Source organism: Ambystoma mexicanum, chromosome 13, assembly GCF_040938575.1.
Source record: "Ambystoma mexicanum isolate Mex_15411 chromosome 13, UKY_AmexF1_1, whole genome shotgun sequence".
Taxonomy (NCBI): Eukaryota; Metazoa; Chordata; class Amphibia; order Caudata; family Ambystomatidae; genus Ambystoma; species Ambystoma mexicanum.
The window spans coordinates 390,923,425-390,944,371 of record NC_090938.1 but is presented as its reverse complement, the minus strand read 5'-3'; the positions used below and the strand labels follow the sequence as shown (position 1 = coordinate 390,944,371).

Genomic DNA, 20,947 nt, shown 5'->3' with positions numbered 1-20,947 from the left:
GCCTTCACTAGTATGACAAATTCAGTAACACCTTCACTTGGTACTGACATTTCACAAGCACCTTTACACTGTAGAGCTATTTCTCAACAATGAATACCTTTAATGCATTTCTCCAAGCTCGGGCAGTGCTCGCAGAGGATGACTGAGCCTTCAGCAAAGTGGTACCCAAACCGTGCCCCCTCCCACCCCAAAAGGAGCACCAAAATAATGTCCAAGGTGGGGGTGGTGATTGGGTTTGAATAGACAGCATTGTGACCAACCTTGAATCAAAAATACAATCTCTTCTGGCATTAGACACCAGTAAAAGGTACGTGCAGTGCTCCAGATAGGATTTGGAAGTGGGAGTATTTTACCCCCTATTTTTAGTCAAATTCCCAATTAGAGTATTTTATAAGCTAGTAAAACTGTTTTTATTGAAAAACAGTAAATGTTTTTGTAATATTAATTTCTTTGCACCTACGTATTCATGCACATTAAAAGATACATGTTTACTTCGTCCAATCAGGCAGTTAAAATTGTAGTTTCTTCCTGTGGTATTACGTGCACTACTGGTCGAAACATATAAATGGAGCTGTGAGGGTGAAAGCAGGGGTGCAAGATTCTACATGTCTTTTTCTTATTTTCTTGGGAGTATTCCTACTCCCTTTTTTATTTTTTGGGAGCATTTGCCAATTTTTAGGGAGTAAAAGAGTCCAATAAACTCCTGTAGGACTGGGTTCCGGGAGCAGCTAGAATATTTGTACCCAAAACAAAGTATAAACAGATATTTACTTTGAAAACACAGAAACTTCATGAAAATCCAAGAAATTAAAAATAGGTCAAGTTTTGGGGACTGCCCATAATGGTGTTCTGCAAGATCAATGGGTGTTGCGTCACAAACTTGCATTCCGGATGGCCCTGGAGCACGGTCTCAACATTAAAACACTAGATCTACCGCACCAACAAGGCACTTGGTCAAATGACATCTACGGTGATATAGCTGGCACCAGTGTGTCTAATGCAGACTCAAAAGCCACGAAGATCTGCTGCCTGAAGAGGATGTGGCCTTTCTTTTAAAGTAATTCATATTACTTGTTTCACATAACAAAACAATTGTTTACGTTTGATCTACTATTTTTGGACAGTTCTTTTATTTGACCAAGCTTTACATTTGAATTTGAGAATTGCTCAGGATAGCCCACCAGAGTCTGAGACAATTTCACGCAGACGGCATTACACCCCTTCTGCCACCATCCTACCTTATGTGCGTATGTTATTAGTTATTTTACCAGACACTGCACACATGGTTCAATCTCCTCATCACGGATCTATTGGAGATATTCCACAATCTACCCGCCAATATCCCTAGACATCTTTACAATGTGTGTCCCTAGCCTAGCAAAGCAAAGTCAGATTATTAACACACACACAAAAATGACTTTCCATATATGGTCCACACACATGTTGCAAAGCCTAGTCAAGAACACCCCATCTACAATAGCACTTACAATCAAGATTTGAAGTGGCTGTCCCCCAGGGGCGTTGTACTAGTCTTTCGACAATGGCACAAAAGCTCTCTTTTCACTGTAAATTTGATTATCAAAAAAGGTATAAAAGCTTCAATGACATCACACAATCTGCCTTCCCAGAGCAAGGCAAACTCTATACACATTGTGCACCTAGCTGGCAAAGCCAGAGGTTGAAAACACAAAAAAGGTAAAAGTACAGCCCATCCCTTCTCCACCAGCATGCTGAAAAACTTCACAAAGAGATCACTGCATAAAATAGCACTTGCTAATTGAAAGAACCACAATGTGCCACGGGGATGTGCTACAAGGCACAACATTTCTCTTTTCAATGTTAATCTACTTATCAAAAGATATAAATACTTCAAAGACATGCCACAATCTGCCTGCCCACAGCCCCAGACGTCTAGCCCCATTGTCCATCTAGTTGGGTGAATGCAGACATTAAAATACCTACATGTTGTACACCCATATCAAAAGACCAATGTATACAGTAGCACCTGCTACTGAATTGACTACGATGTCCCATCAGGGAGTGGTGCAAATCTTTGAAGTCAGGATACTGCTTCTGTCACACCAATTTAGTCAATTGCATTATGCATCAAAATTTCTTTTTTTCTTCAATATTGCAGAAATTCAAGGCATAAAATAAGCAGTGTTGCATAGCAATTTACTATGCAATTCTGTGAGTTTGCTAATCCAATGGACACTTGTGTAGCAAAGTTAGCTATTTAAGTTGCCCTCTTAAATGAAAGTACAACTTGCCCTGCATTCCTCTCTTGCCCTTGATGCTCTCCCTCGCCTTCTTTTTTCTGTTCACTTCAACTGCTAATGTTGAGAAAGTGCAGCAGTAATCATCTCCTCCACTCTTAAGTGCCAAAGGCCTTTGTGGGAGTGCTAGGCAAGACTATCTTTTTCAAATAATTGTAAACCAGAGGTAATCGGGATGATACTTTTATTTAACGTTCTATATCCTGTCTGGCAAAGACCAACATGTGTCAACTTTACATTATTTTTAAATACAGTCATGCAATTCCATTCCTAAAGTGTACATTGTTACATAATGCATAACTACAGTATTAATACTGTAAAACACTGCATCATCTCAATGTTTTACAGTTTAGGTTGCGTAAGATGCATCACATTGACGAGTTAATACTTTTGAAAATGTACATGATCAAATGCTTTTGATGGCAAACCTAGTTCTGTAACCTGCAGGTTGCATTCATCTTGCAACTGGTGCTCAACCCATGAGCGAACCCATACTCCTTGACATTCTAGATTATCCTGTTACTCTATACAAAGTAACCTGAAAGCGAGATGACCACAAACTACAATAATTGACCTAGTCTGCCCAGTTCTCTGCCCGCTTCACAATCCACCCTGCTTAGTCTCTTTGCCTCTTCTTACATAATGAATACACAAAGCTAACTAGATGCTTACGCAAAGTAGTGATCAATAGTTCCAACCAGTCTGTACATCTACAGATCTACTGCAATACCAGACACTGTAGTTAGCCTCTAGAACTATGGTTGTATTATGTATTATGGATACCAGCTGCAGGAGACAGCTGGCCAAACAGTTTTCAGAGCCTTTTCATCACATGTATTTGTGTCCATTCATGCAGCTTACGGTTTACATTTTACAGACACTCCTCTATGGCTTGCAAAGTCTTTTTACCCACACACATAGTCGAGGTAGATGTTATGAAGGGCAAGTAGCATTTACAAGAGATGTTTTAAAATTGTATTTAATATTTATTTTGTTTGCAGTAAATGTCAAATAAATATTTCCCACTGGATGGCTGGCCTCTGGGTGGCAGCAGTGAGCAAAATAAAGTGGGTTGGTAGCGACATGCCCCATTTTACAGAAATGGCATTTTTAATTTGTTGTCCTCCGTTGCTGTGGGTCAAGTGCATTTATCTTAGGCTGAATAGGTAAAACTAAGTTACCTGACCTGCAGGTCTAGTTAAAGTTTAAGGAATCTGTAAGGCCTGACTCCTCTTACTAACGTCTTATTTCAGCGACACGCAACACTGCTGGATTGTTTTCCATTTCATGTCATGGTTGCAAATAACTTCTGATAAAATTAATATTAGTACAACATTGCTAATTAAATGGGTCCATTTGTTAATCAAAAATATTTTCACTAGCAAACTCTGCTAATCAATTTTTGAAACCTAATTTATGCCTTGAAATTGCTTTTGTTAGTCAAATGCAATCTTGCATAGTCATTGGATGTGCCAACAGTACAAGTACCAAGATGCACGGTACTACACATTTGCCCAAAAGATATTCCGCTGATCCAGCAAGGACTACTGAACCGTGGCATTCATCCAGGTCTCATTGATAGACGTTCTGATAAAGTATTGGGACATAAGAGAGGAAATGGATGCCCTGTATGACTAACATTTCAGCGCATTAATGTACCACTAGGCAGAATTTACAAAGGCCACCCCAAACAGACTAAGATTACTTGCTACTGTTGTACCCCCGATATTTCAATACTAACACAGGCCAGTGATTAGAATATACATCACAACATGAAGTTCTAAGAATTGTGCCTATGCAGGTGTCCGGTTTCAGGCTCAATTACCAATTTTCCACTTAAATGCAGGTGTGGACTGGGGCAGCCAGTGCTGTTTTGACATCCTTAGTAAAATCGCATGCCGTTCAGGTATGCCAGTCATAGCTTGCGTTGTTGAAATCAAGCACGACACCAATATCTAGTGTCAAGGCCTAGTGGAATCTATTGCCCCATCATGTGAGCACTGTACCTTTTACTCTTCAACCATTTCTTGTCTGCAGGAGGAGACAGGGACAGTCTGTGCTTTTTCCACACACATTGATATTGCAGTTCCTGCAGTAATGGCAGTCATGGTTGAATTTGTGCAGTAGCGGGAACGTTCTTTGGTAAGGCATGAACTGCGTATATTATAGCATTTTTAAACAGCCATCCAACAATTCGAGAAACCCCACCAAAAACCTTGGAATTTTTTCACTCGGTTCTATGTTGAGGCACACACACAAAACAACAAACATTATGCTACAATCACGTGAATCATTTTCATGTATGTATTTACATTGTTCTAGCAACAGTGGCACAGGAACAAGGTCTGTTGTCAAGTCCCTTTGGCAGAAAAAAAACCAAGGGTAGGTAAGAAAAAGAATGCAATTTGTAATCATTTGGCACTGAAATGATGCTCGAGTTGCTGTGCTTACCCTGTTAAATAACTTGTCTGTGTAGTTATACTCTAAATAAATGCCTCTCTTAATAGAGTATTTATTGAGACACTTTTTGTGTGGATATTTGTAAGGCGCCTATACACAAGTGTTTCCAGGCGCCACAAGACAAGATGGGGGTGGGGGAACATGGGAATCGCAAAAGTAGAACAAAAAACTGTTATATTGGCCTTCTGACAATCCTACAGTGCAAGTGCTTGAAAAGGTGGCAAGTGCAAACTACATTTGAAGATTAACATTACAGCTTTCCCTGGTTTGCTCAACCTCTTCTTTGCAATGTCTGCTGAGTCCATGTGCACTTTTTTTAAGTGGTACGATATAATCCAAAATGTCAAGGTTTTGTGGACTACAGTTAATGTCAAAGGAATCCTACTACAAATACCAGAGACAATGATTCTTTCTCTGCAATAAATGAGGCTTGGGAATGCAAGCAGGCAGCTCTGGAGAATGCACTTCCTGGAAAAAGGTTTTGGTCGAGAGGTGATAGTCGGGTTTAGTGCAAAACATTGCATTCATTTCCAGTATTTGAACACTATAGAAATGCTGTGCTCTGTGGTGTTTAGGCTTCAGAATGTACGTCCTCTGTTGCTACACAGAAGCATGGTTACATAAAAAACGACTGAAGTTCAGAAGTTGAACTGATAGTCACCGGCAGACAAGTGGCATAGCCAAAGTCACACGATTGATGTTCCCACAGTTCAGGCATCAGTGGCAAGAAAAATCGATGCTGCAGGAAAAAAGGGGTTTGAGAGGCCAATAAATTGTCCAGAGTCAATAAGTGGCTACCGTAGCAAACACTCCACTGAGATGTCCCTCAACTTTCTCTCTAATGCTCATCACTAAAAACTCTATTGTACACTAATCCATTTGGAACGTTGTTGCTTTCGACACAGTCGACCACTCCAGGACTGTGGGTTTTGCAAATCTCCTCTTGCCTGGATCAGTCCCTACCTGGAAGGTCACTCTGTTAAAATACCTTGGACTGGCAAAGCTCTGACTCTACCCCTCTCCGCACCCACTCCCCCCCCACCCTAGTATCCGCCCTTGGACATCTGCCCTAGGAAGAGGTCTCACGCTTTGGCTTTGACCCTCACCTTTCTGCTGTTGACATCAAAATATTGTTCTCACTTCCCTCCTTTACCAAAGCCGTCGCAGAATGGATTATGACCATTCTCCGCAATTCGCCACTGGATGGCTCTCCGCTGCCTCATGCTGAACTCTTCAAAAACAGAAGTCATCTTTATCCAGTCTCCCAATGCCATCCCTCCCCTATCCCATCTAATCCGATCCCATCCCTTTCCAACCCGACCTGCTTTCTCCCTTAGCCCAGGCTCGCAATCGTGGACTTCTCTTTGATAGAGACATACTTCGGCAACAATCATCACTGCTGCTGCGGCTCGTGTTAACATCCCAACATCCAGAAAATGTGCCCTTTTCTTACTAACTCCCTTTAATCTCCACTGTCGTGCTCCGCAAACTAGACTACTTAGGCCAACTCCTTGGTCTTCCAATCTACTCTTTCCTACTTCTAGACAAAGGGCCTCATTATAAAGCTGGCGCTCCCGTAATGAAGGGGCCGTTACGGGACCGGCCCCCTTCATTCCGGGAGCACCGATTACGAACTTCCCATCGCGGGACCCGGATCGCACACCTGGTAAAACCAGGCGTGCTCTCCGGGTCCCGCGAGGGGAAGAGGGAGGCAATAACAGGCCAGATGTAATCTGCCAGTTATTACCTCCCTCCCCATTCCCATTTAGCCCTATGGGGGCTCGAATGGGAATGGGGATGGGTTCCTGCAAGGAGGAATTACTGGGTCCTCCTATGTCTGAGTAACCCGGTAAATCCCCATTGCAGGTACCCGGTAATGGGAGCCCGGAACGGAGGTAGCCATGGAGCTAATAGCTACCTCCATTCTCGTAATGAGGCCCAAAGTCTTCAACTTTGCTGATTGCACTCTACAATCTACCCAGATCCACCCCTATTTCTATCTACCGAAAACATGCTGGTTGGCTTCCATGCACAACTGCTCTTTTAGAGTTCCTTCTCCAAGTCTACAAAGTTATTAATGGTCTTGCACCTCAGTACCTGTCTGTGCGTAAACTGAGATACAATCAATTAATATTGTATCCTCCTCTGCACTTAACCTCACAGTTCCCTACCCTTCTTCTTCCCCCTCTTGCTTCTACACCTTTTCCCTACTCCTCACACTCCACTGGAATCCACTTCCCAGAACAATCAAAGCCAGCCCAACTGCGCTGCTCTTCAAAGCTCGGCTTGAACTTTACTTACTTGCTAAAGAGGGAGTTCCCCAAGCCCTCGCCCCAATTCTCCCTACCAGATTCCCCCCCAGTGACACTTTGGGCCTGATTCACAGAAGCGTTTTTATAACCGCGCAATTCCATTGGAAAACGCTCTCTGAATCAGGCACTTAATGTCATTTTGTATATTTAAATAGTACTTCAATAGTTTTAAGCATTTGCCTCCTTTGGGTAATATTACCTTTGTAAGTCACCCATTTTCATACATTTATATACTAGCAAAAGTACCCGTTCTCCGAACTGGTTCTGTAAACAGACCAACACTTGATTCATCAATTGTTGAAAATCAATGATCATGTTCCGATTCGCTAAATGTGCTTTGCATCCTGAAGTAAACTGCACCAAGTAATGGGCACGTGCGGCTGGCAGACATAACCCGCAGTAGATGTTTGGAAGGTGGGGGTGAGGTGACAGTTGGTGTGTTGCTGTATACTGGTACCATCTGTGCACTCTTCCCACCAGTCTCCTCACCCTGGTGTGGCGCACTTCATTGAGGAACTCACAGTTTCTTTGTTAGGGTGGGTTAGAATGGGTACATATCTTTTACTGGACTTACAATTGTAAGTTGGTGCACCCTGTCGTGCTAAAAACACACATATTAAGCCATTCTGGGCTAACTATGTGTCTGCCACTGTCCGGATGAAATTCTATAGACTAATGAGCTTTCTCCGTCAGGCAGGTGCAAGTCTGTTTCTTAAAAGACTGGAGAGTGTACATTATATACTCCATTAAGTTCCTCTTTTGCATCTAAGCATTGAAGAATCTTGTAGGGCCCTTGATGTTTATTTTTCAGGGTCCTAGTAAGGAAGACCTTGCCTGTGCTTGTTTCTTGAGCACTAGGTCAGGTCTCCCAGTAGCCGACCGGTTTCTGTGGTATTCAGTAAGTAGTATTGGGCGACCCACAGTAGGAATACCCACAACAGTCCCTTGTGTTTTACATAGCACTTCATTGAGGTACATTGCGGTGCAAATGTCCCATGACCACATTGATGGTTTGCTGATTTCAGACAACCGTGTGAAGGTGCTGAAATACAGGGAAAGGGGTTGGGTGTCCAATGTTATGTAGCGAGTCATGTCCGAAGGGTCCCAACAGGTGACTATGCACAATTTGGTGCAGATTGGTGCGACATTGTGGAATGGTCTAAAAAACAGAGCTTAGCCAAGCCACAAACTTTTACTTTTGCTGAAATCCTGGGAACGGGGTGGGGTGTCCAAATATCATGTAGCCAGTATTCTCTGGAGCGTCCCAACAGGTAACTATGCAGAAATTGGTGCAGATGGTGAAACAGTGTGGGATTGTATAAGGGAAACCGCTTGGCCATGCCACAAACAAACCCACACATTTTCACTTTTATAAATATAAATTATTTTGTTTGTTTTGTTCCTGGTGCATGTCTAAATATTTGACACCCTCAAAAAAATGGGTCACCACATTGTCGGAATAAAAAGTATATCATGCCTCCTATTGTAGTAAATATATTAATATTGGCCTATGTCAAGCTGCTCGAAAGTCAATTGCGAGATCTGTGTTGCAAGGTCCTGACCTTTAATCCATGTAGGCCACCATTTTAGGTCAAACCGCCATTTTAGGATTATGTCGAAAAGTCACCCTGTGAGTTAAAATGGTGGACGATGTCATTGTAAAATACAACATGGCCGTCTTGACCTCTGTACATTGCTAATTTGTAATCTGCCTGCAGGCTACTTGTTGAGGTCAAGAACTGAGACCTCGTCCTACGTTGATCTATGTGTAAAAGGATTACTCGCGCAATGAAACTAATCCACAAGTATATATTATGATAATGTATTTATACATTGGACAAAGAACATCTGTTTTACTATATCGTATAAATGTTTAAGGCCTGCAATACGAAATTTAGAATACACAGTTAATGCTTACACTTATTGTTACATGCAATAAAGAACAAACCAGTTTGATGCGGTCATTTGAGACTCGGCAACGAGCCCTAGAATTGGTGATATATAAAGTAGAATATTAACCCGAAGAAGGGCTGGCCATAGCACTCACAAAATGTATAAAAAGCGAATGCATTCTAATGTACAGTCTCTCACTGAACACACTGAACCACCAGTTCTTTGTTTTGTACTGAGGGCCGATAGCTATCTGACTTTGCACTGTTTTGTAATTGTATTCGATAGAGAATAAAGTACCTAGTATGTTTCTTTGAAACCTGTGTTTGGTGTATTTCGTTTTGGGGTACTCAGCCTCGATATTCTGTTTCTCCTTTCACAGTTGGCGCCCGAATAGGGACCCTCAAGATTGATGCCGGATTGTTGAAGGTTGACACTTGCTATCGGACCGGGATCGGACGGTGTACAAAAGTAAGGGGCCCCTGGATGAGACGCGACACCTCAGCAGCGCTGCATGATCCGATCCCTGGACGACTAGCCTGTGGTCTGAGTCGGCATCTTGACGAGGGTCCACTTATCGAGGCGGGGAGATTTGCAGTAATCACCATACACGAGGTAAGATTCTTAGAAGTACCAATCGGTCCTCCTTAGGTTTGGCCAGGTGAGTCGTGACCCGATTCTTAATTTAACCCTGGCAATTTGAATTTTGGCGCATTGTATCTGCAGACACAATTATTGACCAGGTAACTCCAAGAATTTGAGATATGCCTGGGAAATTGTCTACCTGCTTTAGGGCATTATTTCGCAGTGATCGACAATCTTTGGAATTTAGCCGTCCGGCACCACAGGAGGGGTCGCCGGCATGTACTATGTACAGTAAGCATGGCATTGGAAGTATAGTATTTAATGATATTTGGCACAGACAAACCAGACATGCCTCCGAACTTCAGTGGCCAATCAATGGTAGTTTCGAGATCCCTTGAATTGAATATTTGGAGTCAGTATTGTTAAAGAAAAAGGCTAGACCTGCAGCATTTGATGTTTTACAGAATTGGAAAAAAGAAGTGTTACACAGCTTAAGAGTAGAGAAAAACATGTGCGCCGTCATAAGACGTTGCCGAAAAAGCATTATTATATGATCAGGATAAACAGTCCGAGTCGGCTAAAAATATGGAACGGGCCTGCTCACTTGGTATCCAGAAAATCTATCCTTCCAAAGATCTTCATGATTCTGACAAATTTTTTGAGAAAATATTAAACGAACGAAGGCCTGGTGCCTCTGCGCCACCTCCGTATGTTCCTTTTCCCGCTGCTGTACCTTTTCCTGCTGTTATTCCTACTCTTCCTGCTCAACCTGTTGTTCCTATTCCTTTGACTGTTGTCCTTCCACCTGCTCCTCCGCCTCTTCCTGCTCCTCCGCCTCTTCCTGTCGCACCAGTTATAGCTCCTCCATCGAATTTGCCTATACCCTTTCTTCCAAGTGCTCTTAGGCCGCTTGTAATCGATCATGGTGTAGGCTCGAAGGTTGTTACTCGCAGTGCTGTACCACCGGAGAAGAAACGTGAGTTAATTGCATGGGCTAAACATTGTATGGAGAAGGATGATCAGGCTAGTGTTTTTTCCGCACTTTCTAATACGGATAATTTTCCTGAGAAAAAGGTTTTTAGTGAAGGTTTGGGGATTCAGTTATGTATAATGTGGCGAAGATTAAATCATACGGATAGTACAGCAGTGGGGGGTATTTTGGAATATCAACCATCAATGTCAGCCCTGATTGAAAAAGGCGAGTGATTCGCCGAAACACGTGTCGATCCCATGAAATTTACCAAATTTACCAACCTACTTGAATAAGTGAACTTTATCTCTCACCAATTAGCCCTGATTGAAAAAGGCGAGTGATTCGCCGAAACACGTGTCTCTATAGGGCAACTGTCTTTTAAAATATACTTCATGAAAATCTGACAATCTCTTGTACTTTCTTTATTGTATGGCGCTTGATCTAAAGTGGAGCAGGGTTCCTCCTGAGCCCTATATACTTACTTAAATCATACGGATGTTCCGCAAGAGTTAAGGGATCTAGCACTTTCCAGAGATACTGTGGAGAAGGTAAATGAGCATGTCGAAAGGTTATTTGAATATAGAAAGTAGTTAGAAAGGATACGTAATGAGGATGATGAAGAGGAAAGTATGTATGTACAGAAACGGTACCTTCCGCGTCGTAAACCGATATCGTAGGAAATGCGAATTTGTAAGGAAGATGCGATTAGATGGATTTCAGACATATCGATAACTCCAGTTGAGGTATATGACACATATAGTCAATATACGTTGGAAATGCAGAGAAAAGTGATACAGGTAATGGTAGAGTACCTGCAAGATGAATGTGTAAAGAGGAAGATTAGTTGTCCCACAGAGTTATTGAATATTTATAAGAGCGCTTTTTCGTTTGACACTTCTTCGACTGCTTTAGCTCTCGATTTGGCTCTGTTGCTTAGTAAGCGTTCGGAGTTGCCTACATCTCAGTTGCCTATGAGAGAGGTTCCTCCGACATTTGTCCCGAAGGTTGAGGTTGCAGCCGATGCTGCACGAGGTATAGCCGCTGTGGACATTCCCGCACATTATGTATCGCAGTTTGTTCATGTCCCGTTTTCACGACAGGAAGTGAACACCATTAGACAGTCTATTCCTGATATTAGGAAAAATCCGACAGGGTTCTATAAAGAGATGGAATCCGTTTTGCAATCCTCAGTGTTCACCTTGGGTGACATTGATTTGTTGTTTCCAGTACTCCTGCCCGGAGATTTGTGGAAACAAGTTAGAACTATTGACGATGTACCCGGGTTGGGAGATACATGGGCGAATTTAACTAGATTCAATGGGGAAAGGCCAGCTGGTGAAAAACCACAACAGGTGATATTAACCTTGCCTGATAGAATCATTGCTAAATTAAAAACCATAATTCCCGAAAAAAGAATTATATGGGACAAGTTTACGGCCTGTGTCCAAGGAAAGTCTGGGGGTGCTACTGAGTTCTTTAATCGGTTTGAAAAGGTATTTTCGGATTTCAGTGGACAAGACGTAGGCACAGAGTCTGGAAAAGGGTTATTTGTGGACAAATTTGTACGTGGATTGCTGCCTGACATCCAGTCACAGATTATGTCCTCTGAGAGCGCTTGGCAGGCGAAATCGCAATCAGAAGTACTGCATATGGCTCAGTACTATGAGAATCGTGTCAACAATGAAAAAGATAGGATTGAAAAGAGATTTAAAAACAAAGGTGCTATTGCAGCAAATTGTTAGAGGCCCCAGAGGGGGTAACTCCTAGGTTAGAGGTCAGTATGTCCCACAAGGGAATGTGCCCTTGGGTCCCGTGAATATTAATCAATGTGCTTATTGTCGACGAGAGGGTCATTGGCGAGCACAATGCCCCGCCCTTCAACAGAGGTCGAATAATAATATGAGTAGGAGATCTAGAGGTCGTCCGGGCATAGGGGGCCCTGGTAGAGGTCAGTTTACACAGGACCCTCAACAGCCTTTTTCACAGGGCAATCAGACTCCGAGTTTGGATACTAGGAACATATTCGATCATCCTTCCGCTGCATATTTATCTGAAGAGCTTCCTTTTGACAATATTTTGTTTCGGTAGGATTGCCCGAAGCAGAGTTTGGAACCTACACCTATTCCCGTCAATCAGAAGGGCCCCTACGTTGAAATGATGGTGGGAAATAGGAAACATCCGTTTTTGATACACACTGGAGCACAGAAATGTTCCATTGATCGTTCACGGGTTCCAAACGTTCCACTGTCAGGGCAAACCAATGTTTCTGTAGGGTTTTCCGGTACTCCAGTTGTTTGTCCGGTCTCTATGCCAGTACCCATTTCTTTGGGTCCTTTTACGGACCAGTGTCCTTTTCTATTGACCTCGGATCGCGTGGAAAACCTGCTGGGACTGAACTTGTTAAAATAAACTGCAGTGATTTATTGTTCTTCTGATGGAGTACGCTTGACAATTTCACCGCAGCAATCTTCTGCCTCGCTGATTTCTGACTAGACCTTTGCCTCCAGAATTCATTAATGCACCAGAGACCTTATGGGCTGTTGACGACAATGATGTCAGTGTTTTGCAGATTGAGCCTGTTAAGATAGTTTTGAAACATGGAATTGAGCTGCCTCGCAATCCCCAGTATAAGATTTTGGTTGAGGGCGAGCAAGCTTTGAAATGCATGGTTTCCGATTTTGTGCACCGTGGTGTGATTAAAGAAATCTCAGGAAGTTTGTGTAATAGTCCGATTTTACCAGTGTACAAGAAAGGCGATAATGTAATTCCGTTTCGTTTTATAATTGATTTTCGTGCCATTAATAAAGTTGTGGTGCCGCAGTTTCCAATTGTGCCTGATGTGACAACGATCTTAACCATGATTCCAGCTACAGCTACTTACTTTAGTGTTGTGGACCTAAAGAATGCATTCTTTAGTATTCCTAGATATTTGTTTGCGTTCACCTTAGGAGGACGCTCGTTTACATTTACTTGTGCACCTCAAGGGTACACAGAGTCCTAGTATTTATAGTAGGGCTTTGAAAGTGCAACTTGATACCCTTGAATTGCCCTCTACTTTTACTTTGCTTCAGTACGTTGACGATTTGCTTTTGGCTGCAGACTCTGAGAGTGCCTGTGAGGAGGGCACCGTGTTACTACTCATTCATCTAGCTAAGCATGGTCACACAGTTTTGCTTAAGAAATTTCAATATTGTTGCCAGGAGGTCGCCTATTTAGGCTATCTCCTGTCAAAGGAGGGAAGAAGATTGACACCTGAAAGAATAAAAAACATTTCTGGCACGTCTGTCCCAAATACACAGAAGGAAGTTAGGGCCTTGATAGGTATGGCTTCTTACTGTAGGTTGTGGATCCCAAATGTTTCACTAGTGATAAAACCGATGTTGGCCTTGACGAAGAAGGGCATTTCTTCGCCGTTGCCATGGACCTCGGAACACCAGCAATCGTTTGACTTGCTTAAGATTGCACTATGCTCTGCACCAGTTTTGGGCACACCAAACTATAAGGCCATCGTATTGTTTGTGCATGAACGTGATGGATGTGCTTTGGCTGTATTAACGCAGGAGCATGGAGGGAAGAATAGGCTGTGCGGTTACTATTCCTCCGCCCTTGATCCTGTAGCATGCGCTTTGCCAAGATGTTTGCGCGCTGTCGCTGCTGCTGCGTCTGTAAAGCAGAGTGAGGGAATGGTCCTAGGCCATGATTTGACCCTGATGGTGCCTCACTCTGTAGATGTTCTATTGAACCAAACTCAAACGCAAAACCTCACTTCCGCACGGTTGACACGATACAAATTTATCTTGTTTGCCCTTCACATTCAAATTAAGGAGGTGTTGTGTTCTTAATCCGGCTGAACTCCTACCTTTCCCGCAAGATATTACTTGCGGTGATGAATACTTACAGGATTGTTTGTATACGACCGAGCAAGAAACAAAGGGCAGGATTGATTTGAAAGATATCCCTTTGGATAATCCGCAAGGAGAGCTGTTTTGTGACGGGCCAGATGGTACATCCACAGCCGCTTATGCAATCACTACCTTGAGCACGGTTGTGGAAACTAAGAATTACGTATAATTCTGCGCAGGCCGCAGAGATTATAGCCTTAACCCAAGCTTGTGAACTTTCCAAAGGGCTTGCGGTGAATAGATATACTGATAGTCAGTATGCCTTTGGGGTGGTTCACAACTTTGGGAGACTTTGGTCGGAGAGAGGATTCCTAACCTCGCATGGCACCAAGATCCAACATGGTACCCTAATAGTGCAACTTCTCTCAGCACTTACGCTCCCTACTCAGTTGGCAGTTGTAAAATGTGCAGCACATTGCAAGATTATAGATAACATTGGAAAAGGGAATGCTTTCGCTGATCAAATATCCAGACAAACTGCCACTCATCTCTTTACGGAGATATATGTTTCTAGGGAGACTGAAAATGCTAATGTGATGGATGAGGGAGTGGGGTCTGTATGGGATATCCAAGCTGATGCCACAGTAGAAGAAACCAAGAGATGGGCTGAGGGCTTGGGAAAACTTGATGACGATGGGTGTTGGGTGGACATGGTGGATGGGAAATGGTTGCTCCCCGATGCGTATGTGCCAATGATGGTTGTAATGGCACACGGTTCTACGCATGTGTGTGCTCAACAGATGACGAAAATGTTAGAAAGTGTGTGAGTAAATGACAAAATTTAAAAAATTGCTCAGCACTATGTCCAGAATTGTATGATTTGCCTACAACATAATGTGGGAAAGGGGACAGCAACCCCGAGGGGAGGTTTTGGGCTACCCTCTGTCCCATTTGAAGTAATTCACTTTGATTTCATTGAAATGGAGCGATGCAATAATTTAAAATATGTATTGGTAGTCATTTGTGCCTTTAGGAAGTGGGTTGAGGTTTTCCCTGTTAAAGATGCCACAGCTATGACCACTGCGAAAACCATGTTAAACGGAGTATTTTACCCGGTTCGGTTTGCCAAGAGTTATCTGGTCGGACAATGGTCCACACTTTGTCGCTGCTGTAATCTGACAGATATGTACAGCGTTACAAATTGACAAACTGTTCCATTCGGCCAGACATCCTCAGAGCGCCGGACTGGTAGAAAGACACAACGGTATCATCAAGAACAAACTCGCTAAGACGTGTGCCGGCACCAAACTAAAATGGCCGGACGCCTTACCGATCGTGTTACTCGCCATGCGTACAACCCCTCAAACTAAGACTGGGCTCTCTCCATTTGAGGTGGTAATGGGGAGACCTGCCAATATCTGGAATTTGCCAAAATGTCGAAAGCTAAGAGATATTGAAAATGTATTACTCTCAGATTATTGTAGCCAATTGACTAAAAACCTGTATTTGATTTACCACCAGGTACGAGAGGGCTTACCTGTGCGGTACGAAGGCCCGGGCCACGGCATACGACCTGGAAGCTGGGTGCTTGCTAAATCATTTGAGCGCACCTCCAGCCTCACGCCTCGTTGGCGTGGGCCGTTCCAGGTCTTGTTGGTCACCCAAACAGCGGTGCGGGTAGCTGGCCGAAAGAATTGGATCCACGTGTCACACATCAAGAAACTTACTCACCCTGTGCCACATGTTACAGAAGAAGCAGAACCCCTTGCTGATACTGCAACCAACGATCCTAAAGCAGTAAACAGCACCGGGAGTGTGTTGGAGAATAACTCTAAGCCCGAGAGGGTTGGGGAAGCTGTCATTTTGTTTCCACACTCTCCATCGATTTTGCACCCGGGAACGGTTGTTTCAAACGCAGCCCCTTCGTTTGTCCCGGATACGTTGCTTCCAACAGGAAGTGACGACACATTGCTACCGGATCAATCAGTACCAGGAAAAACTAGATATCACTTGCGTCCGAGAAAATAGACATATGGCACGGTTCGACTGTGCATTCAAGGAAGGAAAAGAATCATTGAGGGCTTTCTTTTGGCCAAATTTGAGAAAGGGGATTCTGTTGGCTAGGGTTTTGGAAGGACACAGAAATCGCACGACACGGGGGTGGGGGGGGGGTCGCCAGCAACGAATATTGGGGTTTCCGTTTTGAAGACTGCAATGCCTGCTACCGCCGCCACTCGTATTGGACTTGTAAATAAGGGGGTGACCCAACCGGGACAATGGACAAAATGCCTGGGCCCCGAAAACGTACTGCTGTATTTTTGTAATAATATTTGGTTTTATAATAGGCACTGTTGTAGGCCTTTGGTATTTAGAAGAATCCTATCCTTTAGAGTTTTCGCTACCGACTGTAAATGTACCCACTGTTCATACACCTTTTGTGCATTCGCATACTTTGTCCCCTAGAGATTCCCAGCACAGACAAAAGTATCATAATAATACTCTGTTACTTATAATGAACGCTACGCGTGCCATTTTAATAGATCCAATTGTTGGTTCTGTTCACATTTACCGCAACACGGGGATAAGGGGCTAGGTTGGTATATTCATCCTTTACCGTTGACAACTGCTTGTTATGCTTCTCTTAGAGCATTGTTCTTTGGCCGATGGAATGATAGCGTCTCAGGGAACTTTGATGGCACAAATTTGAATAGTTTTGAGAAACGTGTTTTGACTCCCCTGGGATGCTCTCTTTTTGCAAATAGAAGTAGACCGAATATTGCTTCTATTAGGCCTTCTGAAAGACTGTCATCCTTTTCAATCTTTGATTTCCTTTAAAATGGCTCCGATAGGCAATAAGGATGCCATGCCTCCTTCTTACACTGTTAACCATAGCCCCGATTCAGTTTCTTTCTGCATACAGAGGAATGGCACGCGGTCAATGGGAAATTTTAAAGGTTGTGCCAACGTTGCAAATTTGACTGGGGAAGACAGACCTCTGTATGTAGGCGAACCTGTCTATTTTGTTTGCGGTAATATAGCGTTTCCATGGTTGCCCAGGGATTGGCAGGGAACCTGTTATTTAGGGATCCTGTTACCTGGGGTGTTCATAGCGAGTACTAAAGAAGTTTCAAACGCTCGTCCACGGCGGGATGAGAATGGCGATACCCCGGCACAAGTATTGGGAGACATAGCAAAATCAGTTGTGCCAGTTTGGGGGCAGATAGCGAATTTAGAAGATATAAGGAGACTAGCGAGAGTATTGGAGAGAACCATAAACTGGACCACAGATATACTCTACAATATGACATTAGAACAGAAAGCAATAAGATTAGTAGCACTCCAAAATCGAATGGCATTAGATGTCATTCTAGCTGAGCGTGGTGGAGTATGCAAACTAGTGGGGTCCGCTTGCTGTGTTTTTTCGTACCAGATTCCTCCCCAACTATCTTCAAGGCAATACAAAATCTGCACGTCCTTGGTTCTGAAGTGCATGTTCCCGAGGGAAACTGGGATCTAAGCGCTTGGTTCTGGGACTTCTTGCGATCTTGGGGTTGGAAGGTACTTTCAGGTTTTTTAACTATTTTAGGAGTTCTGTTGTTCCTTTGTTGCTGTATTCAGCGTCTGCCTGGTATGTGTTCGATGTTAGGGGGATGTTGTGCACAATCGATAAATTCGATAGGACATGAGGTGTATGCCCCAGATAAAACTTCCAAAGAATATGTGCTAAAAGATATATTAGTAAAAGACCTAATGGCAATAGATATTTCAGATAGTGATTCAGGGTACATGGATACTGATGCATGGAGTTATTCGTAAGGAGACCCAAAAATAGTTTTTAGCACTTGGCATAGGCCAAAAGGAGGGTTTGTTGGAATAAAAAAGTATATCGTGCCTCCTATTGTAGTAAATATATTAATATTGGCCTAAGCCAAGCTGCTCGAAAGTCACTTGCGAGATCTGTGTTGCAAGGTCCTGACCTTTAATCCATGTAGGCCACCATTTTAGGTCAAACCGCCATTTTAGGACTATGTGGAAAGGTCACCCTGTGAGTTAAAATGGTGGACGATGTCATTGTAAAATACAACATGGCCGTCTTGACCTCTGTACATCGCTAATGTGTAATCTGCCTGCAGGCTACTTGTTGAGGTCATGAACTGAGACCTCGTCCTACGTTGACCTATGTGTAAAAGGATTACTCGCGCAATGAAACTAATCCACGAGTATATATTATGATAATGTATTTACACATTGGACAAAGAACATCTGTTTTACTATATCGTATAAATGTTTAAGAAGGCCTGCAATACAAAACTTAGAATACACAGTTAATGCTTACACTTATTGTTACATGTAATAAAGAACAAACCAGTTAAATCTATCAATTAAAAATAAAATTATGTTATGGTTTAAAAGACAAACCTTTCACAAATTAGAGCCCCCAAATACAATTTATCTATCAAAATGACAACTTAGAAAATCACATCAAATTGATCAAATCATTCAAATTAATCTCACTTAACAGATACATAACCGTTCAAAGGGCCTTAATTCACATTCAGGTCCACAACCGAAGCAAAATTCCTTCGATTAAAATACATTCTGAATACTTAACACGTTTGCTAAAACAGGAATGTCCCCCAACATTCTAAAAATCTCTTAAGAATGGAATTAATACAATTGTTAAACAGAGTTGATAGCCTTGCATCAAACAGCTCCAGAATAGATTAAATATAACAGCAGATGTTGAATGAATACATTTTTCGAAGAAAGCCAGTCTTCGCTTTGTCATGTATGTACATTCAAGAATTAGATGAAAAGATTCAATCACATCCGATTTACAGAGTCTACACGTACGCTTCTCATATCATTTAAAAGGCCAATTCTAGGACCCCAAAACCTCCAAAGCTAATAAAAAATTGCATCTAATTTAAAAAAAAAAAACAGGTCCTATCCACACGGCAGGGGAATTTAATATCTATGGCATAGGGGTAACAGAAAAGGGGAAAAAAACGCCATATTGTTTATACAATGTCCCCATCCATTCCCTGGTTTGGATAAAATCACAATCTCCAAGTTTTACCTTCACCTCAAATAGATGCAAAATGAATGAGATCCCAGACTTCCCCATGAAATCTTCACAAATAGCCATACATCATTCATAGACTGGTCTTGTTTTAAGCGGGCAACAACCCCAAGACTTGTAAACAAAGAATTGCCATCTTCTTCTTTAACCTTAAAATAGAGGCTCACCATGGCCATGTATACCACCTAGCGTATAGACCCAACTCTAAATTTGTTATCCCCATCGCCGGCCCCGGTAAAATGGTTGGTATTACTTTGGCTTTTTAAAAATCAACAATGGCTTTAGAGAGAACTGACACTGTTTAAAAAGTATTAACCTCAACTGTTTAATAACCATACCCACCTTCACATGGAGACCAGGTTTGATCAGGGAATACCGCTTTTAGCAAAAATGAAACCCATATAAATTAATTGATCTACTTCCTGTATCCTATCACTGTTTTCCCAGCAAGAACATTTGTTCCGCTTTATTTTTTTATTAAAACACCAAAATTCTACAGTTACCAGAATTCCCTGTTGCCACTGCCTGGTACATACCAGAGGGATTCAACCCTGCATACCTGCATCCAATCAGCGTCCCTGGAGATTGCTGAGGCATGAAAGCGTGCTAGGAGGAGAACATCTTTGGACTGTTTGAGCTTACTGCAGCTGGGACCCAGAGTAGCGCCCCTGCCACCCCTAAAGTTTTGTAAGTAAAATATAAAATATATGTACAGTCAGTTTTCAGTCAATGCGGTAGAGTGCTGATTCCCGCCAACCATGCGAGGAGGGAAAACACACAAACTCTAACACAATGGCCAACTCCAGAAATGGATATCCCCAACTTAAGAAGTCTAGCCCTAAGAAGATTGGAGACTGGTGCTCAATGTTATGTTTGTGCGTAAAAGTGTTTGTTGATGCAGAACGTTCACAAGGGACAAACTTCAATGGGAAGGAAAAGTTAGACGAGGACACTGGAGTGTGAGAAATTTGGTTCCAAGAGTCATAGGTGGGTCGGCTATGGTGAACAAAGCCGTTCCCAACTTTCGGATGGCTATAGGAAGCAAGAGCCATCAAAGTCAAGACAAGGACTACAAGGGATCCTTTTTGTGCAAAAATGGTATAGATGAACTAGGGGCCACCGGCAAGTGGTATGGTTACTCACCACTCTTAGCTCACTTCGGGTTCAAACTTGGCAGGTTTGAAGAAGGTTGTTTGGACTACGAAATCCCCTCCTTGGTTACGCTTCAGTGCGCAGGCAGGCGCTGTGGGTGTGGGTCCGGGTCCGATTTACATCAAGAGCTGGATCTTGTGTAACAAATGCAGGACCAAGAAAGCACTGATGCAGCTGGTCTCAGGACACTTGAAGAAAGGCGGGAAAGTCACCAGCAGGGACTGCCACAGTAGCACAGTGACGCAGGAGCACAAGTTTCGCGGCCTGATGCACACTTCTTTCTTGCGGCCCAAAGCAGTAGGGATGATGAGATTTGCCAAGAAGGTGCCTTGCAGTGCAAACTAGGGTTCTCCCAAAGCTTGAGCGAAGCTTGA

The 20,947-nt window shown here is 42.9% G+C and overlaps 1 protein-coding gene across 2 annotated transcripts in view; it reads right to left on the bottom strand.

Annotated features, from left to right (window-relative positions):
* NGDN (neuroguidin) overlaps positions 1-20,947 on the bottom strand; it is a 106,865-nt gene that overhangs the window by 60,447 nt on the left and 25,471 nt on the right. The gene's annotated exons all lie outside the window — the stretch shown is intronic.